At 37.1% G+C, this 13,818-nt stretch overlaps 1 protein-coding gene and 1 long non-coding RNA gene across 6 annotated transcripts in view; one reads left to right on the plus strand and one right to left on the minus strand.

The window, feature by feature from the left end:
* Window positions 1–10,868, minus strand: part of LOC310913950 — a 293,389-nt gene extending 282,521 nt beyond the window's left edge. Inside the window, exon 1 of the long non-coding RNA XR_014590929.1 lies at window positions 10,614–10,868. This is a non-coding gene — a long non-coding RNA (uncharacterized lncRNA). The remainder of the gene's footprint in view (window positions 1–10,613) is intronic.
* ERC2 (ELKS/RAB6-interacting/CAST family member 2) overlaps window positions 1–13,818 on the plus strand; it is a 438,499-nt gene that overhangs the window by 219,230 nt on the left and 205,451 nt on the right. The gene's annotated exons all lie outside the window — the stretch shown is intronic.

Genomic DNA, 13,818 nt, shown 5'->3' on the forward strand with positions numbered 1-13,818 from the left:
CTCTGTCATATGAAAAAATTAATTTGATATGGCTGCCTGGGAACTCCATATTCTTTTGTCTAGGTCTGAAAACAGTCTGAAGCAGATGACTTGTTCCACTGTCTCAGAATCAAAACTGACTTATCAATAATTCTCCAGCCTTACATTCTTTTTTAAGATCAAAATTACATTTTTCATTCCCTGGTGTTTGGGTATCACAATTGTTCTCGAAGATTCTCAAAAGCACTTTTGCTTTCTGGAGCTCTGAGATTTTATCAGTCATTTATCTAGTATGAAAACATCCCAGTGTTAATTGTACTATTGGATCAGTGCTACCCTTGGCTGAAGAATGATGGTGGCTTTTTGGTGGTCTTGGCATAATCATTTAATAAATTTACAGATGTGCAAAAGAGAGTAAGCTTAATAGAGGCAAGCCTCACTCATTCAGTATAGCTTTAGTCAATTTTTTTGGAGTTTATTCACAACATTCTTTTAAAAGTTTGTGAATAAAATGGATAATGCTGTCTCATCTAGTGAAAAATACTTGGACATGAAAAGGCAAAAGAGAGTGGAGAATCCTTTTGATAATTATGATAGTTAATGATCCCAGTGGGGTTTGATATCTACCAGCATCCAGTAACTTTAGCACAGACAGATGGTAAAAGATGGGGGAAATATAGTTGTAGCCTCAGGCAGATACGCAGCTCATGCAGCTGTTTCATGCATTCTGGCAACATGACTCAGTTAAAATCAAATAACATTCTTTATGCCAATATTTCTTACCTGCATATGAAACCAGTTGTCTTTCATTTTGCAAAAACATGATAATTCAAAGAGCATTAAAAAATGTACTGTTTCTCACACAGAATTTATATCTTGCAGCTGCACACTAATCCAAGTGAAATGGAGTAGAGTTTCACTTTATCAGCCAATCATAACTTAAAACTGTTTTTACAATTCATCGTACAGTTTTTAAAGCCAGATTTAAGTCTGTATATGAAAAATAGTCTACTTGATGTATGAAACCATAGATTAGTCAATATGTATTTAAAGAAGTACTTCAGTAATAGCAGAAGAATGACTTCAGAGAATTTATGAACTAAACTCTGAATTATATATGTGGAATGTGTTATGCCATCCATACATTTAGGACTGTGTGTGAGAAGAGTAGCTGAAAAATACAGTTAATTACCTAAAAATAATACCTGATCCTGGTATTCTTTTATGGCTGTCATATCAAGATTATTTGTCTATCCCATATCAGAGAATCATAATATCATTTAGGTTGGAAAAGACCTCTAAGATCACTGTTCACCCAGCACTGCCAAGGCCATCACTAACCCTTGTCCCTCAGTGCCACAGCTACATGGTTTTAAACCGCTTCAGGAGGGGTGACTCCACCACTGCACTGAGCAGCCTGTTCCAGTGCTTATCAGTGCTTTTAATGAAGAATTTTTCCTAATATCCAATCTAAACCTCTCCTGGTTTCCTCTTGTCCTGTCACTTAACTGGAAGGAGAGACTACCCCCCACCTGACTACAATCTCCTTTCAGGTGTTGTAGTGTGATAAGGTTCCCTTCACCCTTCTTTTCTCCAGGCTAAACACCCCTAGCTCCCTTAGCTGCTCCTCATCAGATTCATGCTTCAGCCCCTTCCCCAGCCCTGTTGCCATTCTCTGTGTAAGCTCCTGCACCTCAATGTGTGTCTTGTCTTGAGGGGCCCAAAACTGAACCCAGGATCTGAGCTGTGGCCTCAAAAGTGCCCAGTACAGGGGGGCAGTCACTGCCCTAGTCCTGCTGGCCGCACTACTGCTGATACAGCCAGCATGTCACTGGCCTTGCCCACCTGGGCTCATTTGGACTTGGGTTCAGCTCCTGTTGACCAACACCCCCAGGTCCTTTTCCCTGAGCAGCTTTCCAGTCACTCCATCCCCAAGCCTGCAGTGCTGTGTGGGGTTTTTGTGACCTAGGTGCAGGACCCATCACTTTACCCTGTTAAACCTCACACCACTGTCTTTGGCCCCTTGATCCAGCCTGTCCAGATCCCTCTGCAGAGCCTTCCTACCCTCTAGCAAATCAACACTCCCACCCAGCTTGCAGCCATCTGTAAACATACTGAAGGTCCCCTTGATCCCCTCACCCAGAGCATTGATGAAGACATTGGTGGAACTGGGACAAATAGCAGGAGCCCTGGGTAATGCCACTTGTGCCCCTGTTCCCTTAACCAGCCATCTCAAGGTCCTGGCTTCTAGTTTGCCCCTTAATTTCTGAAAGAAGTTAGGTGCTAGGTGTTAGGCAGAGTAGATGTATTGTGTCTGGGTATTGCTGAACCTATTCATTATTTCTTTACTCAGGATATTGAAGAAAATGAGCAAACAACTAAATTTCTGCTTGTGACTCCAAGTGCCATGTAAATATGCTAGGAGATTATGTTTGTCCTCACAAGACATTGCTGAGAATTGAATTAGGCTTCTATTTAAAAAAGCCACAAAAGCTATGATTTCTTTAATTCCCTCTTAGCGATTATTAGAATTAAAGAAATATTAGTTCCTTATATTAGGAACTAAGGAGAGAAATCATCGTAATGCACACAGTCAGCACTCCTCCTCACATACCAATGGTCAGGTTGTGGCTAAGAGTCTATGGCATAGATTTGGGACTGGATTGTATATCCAGAGAAATGTTTCATACTTCACTTCTGTGTCTGAAAGTGTCAGGAGAATTCTAAGATACTGATTTGACCTTATTTCCTTGGGTCAAGCTTGTGTTTTGATAGGAATAAAAGGAAGAAAAAAAATTGTCTTTCACACCCATATTATTTTAACATACTTTTGGTTCTTCAGCAATCTTTTTATTCTATACTGGCTCAGATAAATTTGTTTTAATATGTGAAAAAGGTTTTTTCTGTTTTTAAAGTTTTATGGTGCTTAGTCATGTAGTTGTACAATGAAAATTACGGCAGTGACTGCATGTGTGTCTGTAGTCATCACCTTTTACACAACATGTTTAAATATACTCTGACTTAGTTACACCCTCATGTACCAGTTTATTAACAAACTCTAAGTATGACTTAGAAAAGACAGCTTCCAGGAAAAAAAAAGCTATTCAAGTTTTACATCTACTCCATCCTTTAAATTGTTTTTACTGTAGTGTCTGATACATTTTCTAATTGGTGCTAATTAACATATTTTTCTATTTTTGCTTTTATCAAACTGTTAAACATATTGCTATTCAGCTTCTTTTGGATATGAAAAAGTCTTTCCTGTTTCAACTTTGTTTTTTTATAAGTAACTTCCTCCTACAACAATATTTTCTGGAAAAAGGTCAAGAATACCTAAATACCTTAAACTGGTTTTACAAGTTAACAATTCTGCTGTAATTAGTCTTCAGGCTACCTCTGACTCCATGGATTTAAAGCTATCAGAGTTTACTGTTTTGTGAAAAATATGTTTTACTTTGTTTGGACATGCTTGTCATAAGTTTCTCAGTATATCATTATGCTTTAAAACCTCCCACTGCCAGCGTCTGGAAGGAAAAAAAATTAGTGTAAACTATAGAAGACCTAATGGCAGCTTCCCGCCAACGTTCATTCTTGAGTCAACAACGCTAGTTTTTGTTTTTGCTTTTGTGAAAATATGTCACAATCTAGTCTTTCATATAAGTTGGCTATTTTTTTAGCAGCCTAGTAGAGCATATATCCGTATCTTCTACTTTCCTCTATTTTTTCTCCCTTTCATTCCATGGTATCTGTGTTTCTGGTCATGCCACCAGTGAGTGCACACATAAATTATACACCTAAAAACACTCATCACTAGAAAATTTATTGCTTCTAATATCTTTCCCATGAACAGTTGTGTTTATTTCTGAGTTGACTTCTCTGGTAAAGACAGCAATGCGCTTAACTTTGGTTCAGTTCTTTGTTTTTTCAAGATTTTCATTTTATATATTACAGTGTATATGGGACCATGTGGGCTTTTAACCATAAGCCTGTGCTGGGAATAGGAAAATGGTTTTAGTTTATAATTACAATGCTGAGTAAAAATAATAGTGGATTGCTATCCTTATTAACTCTATTACTTCTGTCCTGCTGAAGCAACAGGCAGTACATGTGAGAGGAATATATCCTCCTGACAGAGCATAGAATTGGCATTTTTTTCTTTTTCCCTTTGAAATGCTATTTGGAGAAGGCAGGGGGCAGGGAGGAAGGCTGTTGTCCTTTTAGATAAGGAACTTGAGTCTTCAATCCTATGTTCAGGAAACTTATGTTACTTGGTTTGGGAAATCTTTTATTTTCTGGGCCTCCTTTGGCAGCTTAATTACTAACTCTGCTTAATTAAAGTGAGGGAGAGACATACGAAAAATACTGTCTTTGAAAAGTAGATGCTCTTATTTTTTCTTTTTTCAAAAATAAAAACCAAACCAAACTTCTTTAAGCATCCTTTGCCGGTATTTTGGCTTTTTGACTATGAAATACTAGCTGATTTGTAGTATTAGAATAACATAGTAAGTCAATAGCAGTTATTTATATTATCTCATGTTATGGTGCATTTATAGTAGTGAGGGTTACTCTTTTGTGAAGGCTAATTTTCCCTGCTCTTGAGTTGGAATGTTGGATAACATTGTATCAAGTACCACGACAGATTAAAGTATATTCATAATGCAGTACAGTAGGGTAGCACTTATTCAAATAATTTGTATCACACCCCATTTATCCAGGGAACCCACGGGTTTGTATTATGAGGAGTCACTGTTGGACAGGAAGACATGTACAGCAGGGGAAGTTTGGATAACCGGGATCATACTGTGATTATTTAGGCTTTTTGTTGACCAAATCCATTATATGTAGAAAGGCCATATATCTTTTTTGTTCCCTTATAGAGACCCTCTGTAAGATTATGCTATGAATTTACAGAACAGATGTTGTATTATAAACCGTTACTTTTGATCTTGTCATGAACAGTAGATTTTAGATAAGTGGTACCAGCACAAAAAAAGACCCCAGAATGAAAAAGCCAACTTAGAACAAGAGAAATGCTGATCTTTACTTTTGAAAAATAATTTTATTTACTCACTCTAAACTGTTTCTTAAAAAACCCAAAAGTGAACACTTAAGTTTTAAGTGCCAAGCTCTCTTTCTAGATAAGAAAATATTCAAAGCACATCTTATATATATGCAACATTATTTTTCTCAGTAACCCTTATACCAATCAAGATGAAGAAAATTCCCAAATCTTTCACTAAAAAAGCCCTGTAGTTGTCTAAACTGCATTGCCTAAATGAGTGGGAATTATTGAAATTTCCTATTGCTCTCTCTCTCTGTGGAGATTTTGCTTTGTAGGTGTTTCCTGTGGAATTCATCTTAGGGAGGGGAAGGAATTTAGATGTCATTTATGTGCATATGTGTGTGCTCACTGAAGCAGTTTTGAAGCTATTATGTATGCACCAAGAAATGGATCTGAAAGTGCTAAACTCTTTAATAAATAAACCTTGATTCAGACTGGAGTGTCTTGGCTTGATCTTGAAGGTGATATTATGAAGGCCTTCTAGCTGTTGACTAGCCTCAAAGATAATTATCTGCACATTCCAATCTTGTTCTGCCATCAGCAGTGTCTGAGGCCTAAATGGAGCAAATGTTATTCCCACTAGAAATATATTTAGACTATCCTCATTCCCAAACATTTTAAAAAATATTTGTATCTGATGGAAAATACAAAAATAAAATAAATAACTATGTGACCTGCTTCTATCAGTCCTGTGTGCTTAATTTCAGCCATTGTAGGCAGTTTTCTAACTGGAACTGTATGTTGTGAGCACACAGTTATATTACTGGGGTTACTACTTTCATTGGGCTGTGGATGAAAGGGTAACCTTTTCTTTCCTGAACGTTTTGGAGACAGTATTTCTTAAAACACATCAATACAATGTAAATTTCATTTACTGTAGCTGGTTCTGGGGCTGATTTGAGGGACCCATCTGAAATGGAATATATGCAGTATCAGGCATCTTGAAATGGATAGAAAAGCTTTTCTGCCTTAAAATCTGACACTTTAGTTCATGCTGCATAGCTCCTTATTTAATACATGATAAATCTCAGAATCTCTTGGGTTTGTTTCTAAGTTCTGCTTGCACAAGTGAAATATAAGTTTGATTCCTTTAAGAACTGCTGAGTATAGCAGAGACTTCTGTAATAAAGTTTTTCTGTGGACCTGTACAAAGTCGGAAAGAAAGGAAGCATTAGTTTATAAGTACTGTTCAAATATGTATGTTTGCAAATCCACTCTAATATAGTTTTAATGCATCCTCACTTGTTGGATTGAGTGTTCCATGGATACAGACTCTAGATCTTAAAAAATCATTCAAATTCACAACTTAATATGTATATAGTCATCTCTGTTCTCCAAAACCAAGCCTGCCTCTGGAAAAGAGGGACATAAAAATAATAAAATATATGTAACCATGACAGTTATTATACAGAATATGAGCAGTGACAAGTGAGTTTACAGGAAAGGTCAAGCAGATCCAAAATAAAGTTCTCATCAAGGCCAGTTTAATCCTCCCATCTACAAGTTTTGTAAGTCCTGCCACTTAGCTTGTGGTCTGAATACCCATATATTTTGCCTCAAAACAGAGTGAATAATATCAACTTGTAGATCTGCATGTTTTCTGTTTATACTCTCCTGAATGTTGTCTCATGTGGGAAGAGACTTGAGAGACTTAAAAGGAAAACAAAACCTTTAGATGAGGAATAAAACACAGCTTACATTAGTTAAAGATTCTGTGACTTTTCCTTTTTTCATGTGGTGAGAAATACTGTTATTCTCATCAAAGTTTGTCTAATATATTCTACCTACAAAAATACATAGCTGTATAAAACTTAGATTTTTATATATCTGTCTAACTTAGAAAGCCCATTACTTTGGTATCTAAATAATGCCCATATGAAAGGAGTTACAATAGGAAAACCTTCAGTAAATTCCACAAAGGAATTATTATGGTTCAGGCCAAGGCTTTAGAGTATTATTTCTCTTCGGTTTCTTATTAATTGATTCGCAATTCATCTGTACAGAAAATTTCTTCATAAAAAGAATTCCTGCATCTTATGAGACTGCCTTTCATAAAGCTTCCCTTTGTAATGCAATGTAAAGTGCAATTTAGGAAGTACAAATGCTCAACCTAAATACTGATAACTGCTCTTCTTCACTATTTACTCTAGCACATGGCAAAAAATTATTGTAACCACTGAGTGAGGAAAGCTGCCTTACCCAGGGGGTTGAGCATATAACCCACTGACAGGCTGAGCAATAACTACTTCATAAGATGTGGGAAATCAATGAGCTTCCACAGGGAAGATCTGTTAGAATATTTCAACTTTCAGAGAGTGAAGTACCATCTTCTGCTGCCTCTTTCTAGTATTTTCTTGTACCTGGTAGATCCTGTGGAAGAGCTCAGTAATAAGGTGAAGAGTTGTATAAATATTACAATCTTCTCCTCCTCTTTTTCAATCCAGCAAAACAAAATCTATCACTCATTGGAAATGCATTTGACTGCTGTATCATTAGCTATGAGACAAACAGAAAGTTTAGGTTTTACAACATTGGGTTGCGGTATTTGCATTTTTATATGTGTTCTAAATTCACATGAACTGATGTGACAGAATTGAAATATTTGTTTTCTTTGTAGCTGAAGCAAAGGTTTCAGTGGGAGTTCTTTTTCTTCACTAAAGGTACACTCACTGAAATGTGTTTTGATTTAGCAATAGTCAGACAGTATGGCTTTGTTGCTTGGAAGAGTGAAAGTTCTGTAATTCAGCATCTTTGTTTTCCCCAAAAATGTGAACTACTGCTCAATTTCCCACAGACATGAAGATGAACTTCTCAGGAGCTAACCTGGTATAAATCCATTGTTCTGAAGTCTTTTACTTCCTTTTCCTTCAAATAGTTATTGAGAAAAAATGTTCAGTTTTGGAAGGATGCTGTTTCTTGGGCTATCTTCCTACACTTGTCAATGTTCTCTGCTCCACCTGATTTTCTTTTCCCACTTCTGCAATTGCAGCAAACCATTCTTACAGTTTCTTTTCTGTCTAATGCGTGCGTGCAATAGTGGGCACTCTGTCTCTGTGCACCTTTGCAGCACTTGTGTGGCTGTGCAGTGATGTGGAAGGACCTGTTCCATGGCTGCTCAGTTCCCTCCTGAGCTCGTGTGGCTGCAGTGCCATGGAGGCATCAAAGGGCTCTGTTCCTGCCCTTGGCTTTTGCCAGGTGCTGGCAGTACTGCTTCCAGAGGCAGCTGAGCCTGTGCTACCACCTCCCATCTGGCTCCCTTCTACAAATTCTATTTCCTAGGGCTGTTGTTGAATTCAGCTCAGCATCCTGCCCCTGAAGCCCTGCTTGTTCCACCCACAGGGAATTTCTCCCTCCCATGTCAGTTGAGGGAGGCACTGTGATCTGAGACTGATGTACCTAGTGAGATTGTTCCTATGGAGTAGCTCTGGGGTTAGTTTCATGGACAGGGAGCTACATATTGAGCAAGATTTCTCTTTAGTGCTCTGAAAAATTGACATGCTGACTGTAAACTGCCTTCATGGAGGAATTCCTGTTGACAAATTCTGGGTTGATATTTTTGCTCCATCATGTGATCATTCCTGGCTTATCATGTGTTAATAACGGAGTCCAGTTGTCAGACATTTTGTTGTCCCCCTCAGGCCTCCCTGACTGTCCCAAGGGCTGCCCTACCCTGGACAGCCTCATAAGTACTTCAGGTCTGTTCCTATTGACTGGTCTCATCCTGAAGTGACTCTCCAAAGCTGTTTTCAATTGCTTTTCAAAAAAATTATCTTACCCTATTAGTAAACTTGTGTTGCTTGTGTTCTTTCTGTACCTGAAGCAACTAAATTAGTCAACTGTTTGTTGCTCCATGTGTTCTCCAGTACTTTCTTCATGGCTCTGAATAAATTTGAGTCAGGTTGTAACTATCAATTGCTATACCAAATATTAAATTTTTTCATATTAAGAGTGTTACGTAACTGGGTGGGCCAGGGCTAAAACTTTGCTCATTCATGACAGACATACTTGAGTTTTCTTAAAGTTATTGATATAGTTGATATTACACTATATACAATTGGAGATAATTTTAGTTTTTAAGGAGATAGGAGATGTCCATGCCACTGACTTCTTTATGTATGCCAAGCCAATAAAATATTACATAAATAATTTTATAGCAAAAATTCCATAGGATTAAGTAAACAGGGCAGTATTATACATATAAGGAGAAGAGCACAGATGTGTCTCCCTTGGGCATTCAGTACTCACATGAACTTTTAAAGTCACCGAACTTTTAAAGACGGCATGAAATTTTTATTGATGCAGAAGCTGTATCTTTCAGTCAGTTACACGAATCTTTATATTGCTGCCTATTAATATTCTTAATTAATATTTACTGTGTCAAACCTTGTTAGGAAATTGGTTTTTTCTGAGATTTCTCACATAAAATTGTCCAAGTATTTTCATACAATAATATTTTCACTTTAATAAGTCTTACTTGCTATTTCACAATATGTAAGCACAATTCAGGGTGTGGAAAACCTCTTTCTTACATAAATTTCCTGTTTGGAGTAAGACTTTACATACACCATGTGAATCCCTGCTGCGTTTGGATACATTCTAAGGAAGCATTTCTGACTTTAATAATATATTGGGATTATGGATTAAGAGCAGTGGGGAAACAGCTTTGTGCAGTGTAACCTAACAAGTGTGCTAAGAATCAACTTTTGGCAAGAAAACACCCAATTTGCCCTCTCTCCCAAAAGCTGACCTGGTGGATGAAATAGTAGATGTGTGCATGATTCTAGGCATGCCTTCTCCAAAGATCAACATTTGTACACACTTTAGTAACCTTTTATATGCAGTGCTATTGACATTAACCAGGGAGGCTGCTCAGACAGCACTGGGCTTTAACACCAGCTAAAGAGTTGCTCTGCTCTGCTTGCGTGGTTTATCTGAAAGAACTCAACACCAAAATCACACAGCCTAATTGTTTTCAGCCCCTAAAGGTTCTCTTCCAGATCCAATATCCTGTAGGACAATTGAGTGTCCTACTGAAATATGTTCAATAGTCAACTCGCTTTATTTTTATTCTTCTGAAAACATTAGATTGAGCTCTGTAATTTATCAGTACATTATATCAAATTTGCTTTCACTTGTACAACTATAAAACACTTCTCACGCTACCTTTGTAAATAGGTTTCGACAGTATCAAATAAGTGTAAGAGCAGAGCTAAGGCTACTAGCTGATTAAAATAATCATAGACTTGCTCAGATGAAGCTCCATGGAAAAGGGGGAAAAATTAACAAGACATGTCAATGAAATAACTAATTTTCAAAGTAAAAGAAAAAAAGAAAGGATGCTCCTTCTTTTTCTTTTTTTTTTTTCCTCCTTAAAAAATAGACTTGCTCAGATGCTCAGTGTTGTTTCCATCACAGTGCATACATGTCTGAGTGACTAAGTTGAATGGGGCCAAGTGTGAATTATCAGGATGATAATTCAGAATTTTCAGGATGAGATTTGCCTTTGAAAAAGAACATTTGTTGACTGATTCTTGGATTCTTGCAGCACTTTAAATACTGTATCTTTATTGACATGGTCTGAGGTCTGCTTTTTTTTTTTTTTTTTTTTTTTTTTTTTTTTTTTTTTTTTTTTTTTTTTTGTTTGTTTGTTTGTTTGTTATTTTTTGTTATTTTTAAATGTACATAGCCTAGAAATACCAGAATGTGATGTTATTTACTTCATCACAGATGCAATTGTGTTTTGCTGTTGATGAAAGAGCTTCTTTTTGGGACAAAACATTCCAGCTGCATCTCAGAGGAGTACAGTGTTCTCCTGCCCATCCTTTTCAGTTTTCCTGAAGGTCACATTCACATTTTGTCAGTGGATTGTCATGGAGTATGTTTTAGCTGAAGCTAAGTGAGAATGCTCTAACTGGGGGCCAGATGTGTTTCACAAGGTGAAGTGTTTAAATAGATGACAGTATTCCTGGGACTGCAGGGAAAGCATCATTTTTGTTTGTATTTGAGAGTAGTTTTTGTTTTCACCTGTCTAGGAACATGACTCTAGAGCACAGAAGTTACTGTTATTTAGATAACAATTTTGTTTGATTTAATTAGAAAAAAAAAAGGTGCTGGTTTTAGGTGTTGGTTTGGCTTTTTAAACTCATAGTTACTCTATTTAAGTGATTATGACCAGTATTTCCCAAAATTATTTATGTTTTTCAGTTATAGGTGAAATCACTGTATTAATTGGAAAACCAAATCACAGATAATGAATCCAAATATGATATTGCTGTGGTCCTATATTTTATTGAATTACTGAGGCTTAGAATAAGGTCATCAATGTTCTAACTGCCAGTACCAGAAAAGTGAACCACTTGAATACAGTTCCCAGAACTTCCTTGCAAAATCTTAAATTAACTTGATAAAGACCACAGCATTAGTAATCCTTTTGCTGAAGATATCTTTTTAACCTATGGGAATCCACTAAATTCCAGAATAATTCTATGTAGAGATGGGCATATGTCTCTGTCATAACACTTTGTTTATATAAATTAACATGACTGGTAACCACCATGTGACAGCCAGCAAGGAAATACTCTCTGACTGTGGTCCCTGCAGGTCTGGATGGGAAATACGTACCCTCTCTATGCTGTGTCTTTTTGTCTGAAGAAAACAAAACCTTGTGTATTCTTAACATAGCTCTTAGCAGGAGGATTAAAATACTTTAAATCCCACTTTTGGTAATGAAGTAATCTCATGAAAGTGAGGGTTTTGATGTCAAATTCTGCAGCATGGCATCTCATTTGATAATGGTGCTGTTGTGTTCCTAAGGACATGGCCCTTCCTTGGGGACTGCTGCTCCAGTGCTTCTGGGGCTTTGTGTTGGACTGTCACTGCATTGCTGGCTGATGTCACTGGGCCCTGTGTGTCCAGTCTTTTATGAGTTGAAAAACCAACCTGGAATTTATAAATTCTGCATAATATTTTGTCAAATCCTTCACTTGTGATGTTTATTTTAAAGCTTGTATGCATTCTAGAGCATGGTTACTTTTCTATGACAATTCCAAAGTTGTGAGGCACAACGTATGTCTTTGTTTGGAAAGGTTCAGGAGTATCAGCCTCCATAACTGTACCAGTTTTGTTAGACCTGTTTCCTGGGTTTAAGAACTGTGATGGAAGTCAGAGGTGAGGATTTTTTCTATGGACGACAAATAGGATGGGAAGAGAGTAGAAGGGAGGGCGGCAAAGAATTTATTTCCATGTCTTGCAAAGCTCAGGATGACACTTTGCTATGTCTGTTTGCTTTTGTGAAAACACCTTTGCAATGAAACTGTTGAGGCAGTTGCACACTGGAGAAATTGGCATTAGAAACGGGAAGAAACAAGGTATTTATAAGCATATTGCAGGACAGCACTGGCAATTTAAAAAGCAGTAGGTCCACATGACTGGGGCTGGCCCTCCTGTAGGTGTATAATTGGATTAGCCATGAGATAAAGCAGTTCCCTGCATGTCCAGCAGCTGCTGGGACAAGATCCTGGCATGACTGGCACTCACCTTCACCTGCGAGGCAGAGGCAACGGCAACATGTTCATGTCAAAGGCCGAGCTCTCCAGCCTGAGCGTCGAAAGAGCTGGTAGGTGGATATTTGCTGTGTACAAATTCTGGCTTTTAACTGTTTTTCCATCATCTCTGTGAATGTGTTTTCTCTGCCCTCTTAGCCCAGTGACAGAATAAATTTGTAGGAAAGCCACAAAGAGAAAGTTGGAGGATTATAGTATTTCCTTTTTTGCAATCTCATGCTTGATCTTGGGGGAAAACCCCCAAATATTATTTTTATTGCATTAATCTTCACAGAGTTGGAGATAACTGAAATTTATGTAGTGTGTAACTTGGAGTAGGGAAAAAAAGGCATTTCCTTAGGAAATGGGAAAAAAAAAAACCCTTTCAAAACAACTGGATGGATTCTTACACTGAATGACTTACACTGAATGAATATTATCAAAATGCATCCAGCTTTACTTAAAGAGTGTAATTTTTAAACTTTTTTAAAAAATGTAATGGTTGATATTTTAATACTAAAGTAAAAATCTCTAAATAGATGCATTTCTTTACTTCTTTTTAGTATGTAAAATTCATAAATGATCTGTGTGCTAACACAAGATTAGGTTTTAAGATAAAATAGGTATGAAATTTTTGTATAGCTACTGATACTTGAAAGATTCAGTTCGGGAAATCCAAAACTCTTGTATTTATAACCAATATTGTTGCCAAAATGAAGTGCCAACCCTTTAAAGGTAGTAGTACTAACCATACTAACCTTGACTGCTGGAATGTTGCCAGCTCCTCGTCATCCTGCAGAAACATATACTTGAACTGAAAAAACATGCAATTGTCCCTCCCCCTTTTCATTCCCACAAACTGGAACAGTATTATTATGTTAGCTGGAGTTGTACTGAGCCAAATCCAATCTGGAATTAAGAACGCTCCAGGGCATTTTTAATAAACTGTCATTCATTTGAACTTTCACCTCCTTTAATTTGCAGAATCTGGTAACGCAGATGTATTCTTCAGCCACAGTAATTTCTTTTTCTTTTCTTATCTTGGTGTGAAACATTGCTGATAGCACTTAAAAATGTGAAGCTGCAAAACAAGTAGAAAATGTTCATTGAAAATAGATTCAAACCTAAGAAACAATTACCATAGTTTAGTTTGCTGGATTTCTGCCATTCTGAAATGTAAACTTAATTCTAGTGCAGATTTTAATAAAATCCTCAAATGCTGAGGTCAGTTGAGCT

The sequence above is a fragment of the Zosterops lateralis genome (assembly GCF_965231275.1).
Source record: "Zosterops lateralis genome assembly, chromosome: 11".
NCBI classification, from domain to species: domain Eukaryota; kingdom Metazoa; phylum Chordata; class Aves; order Passeriformes; family Zosteropidae; genus Zosterops; species Zosterops lateralis.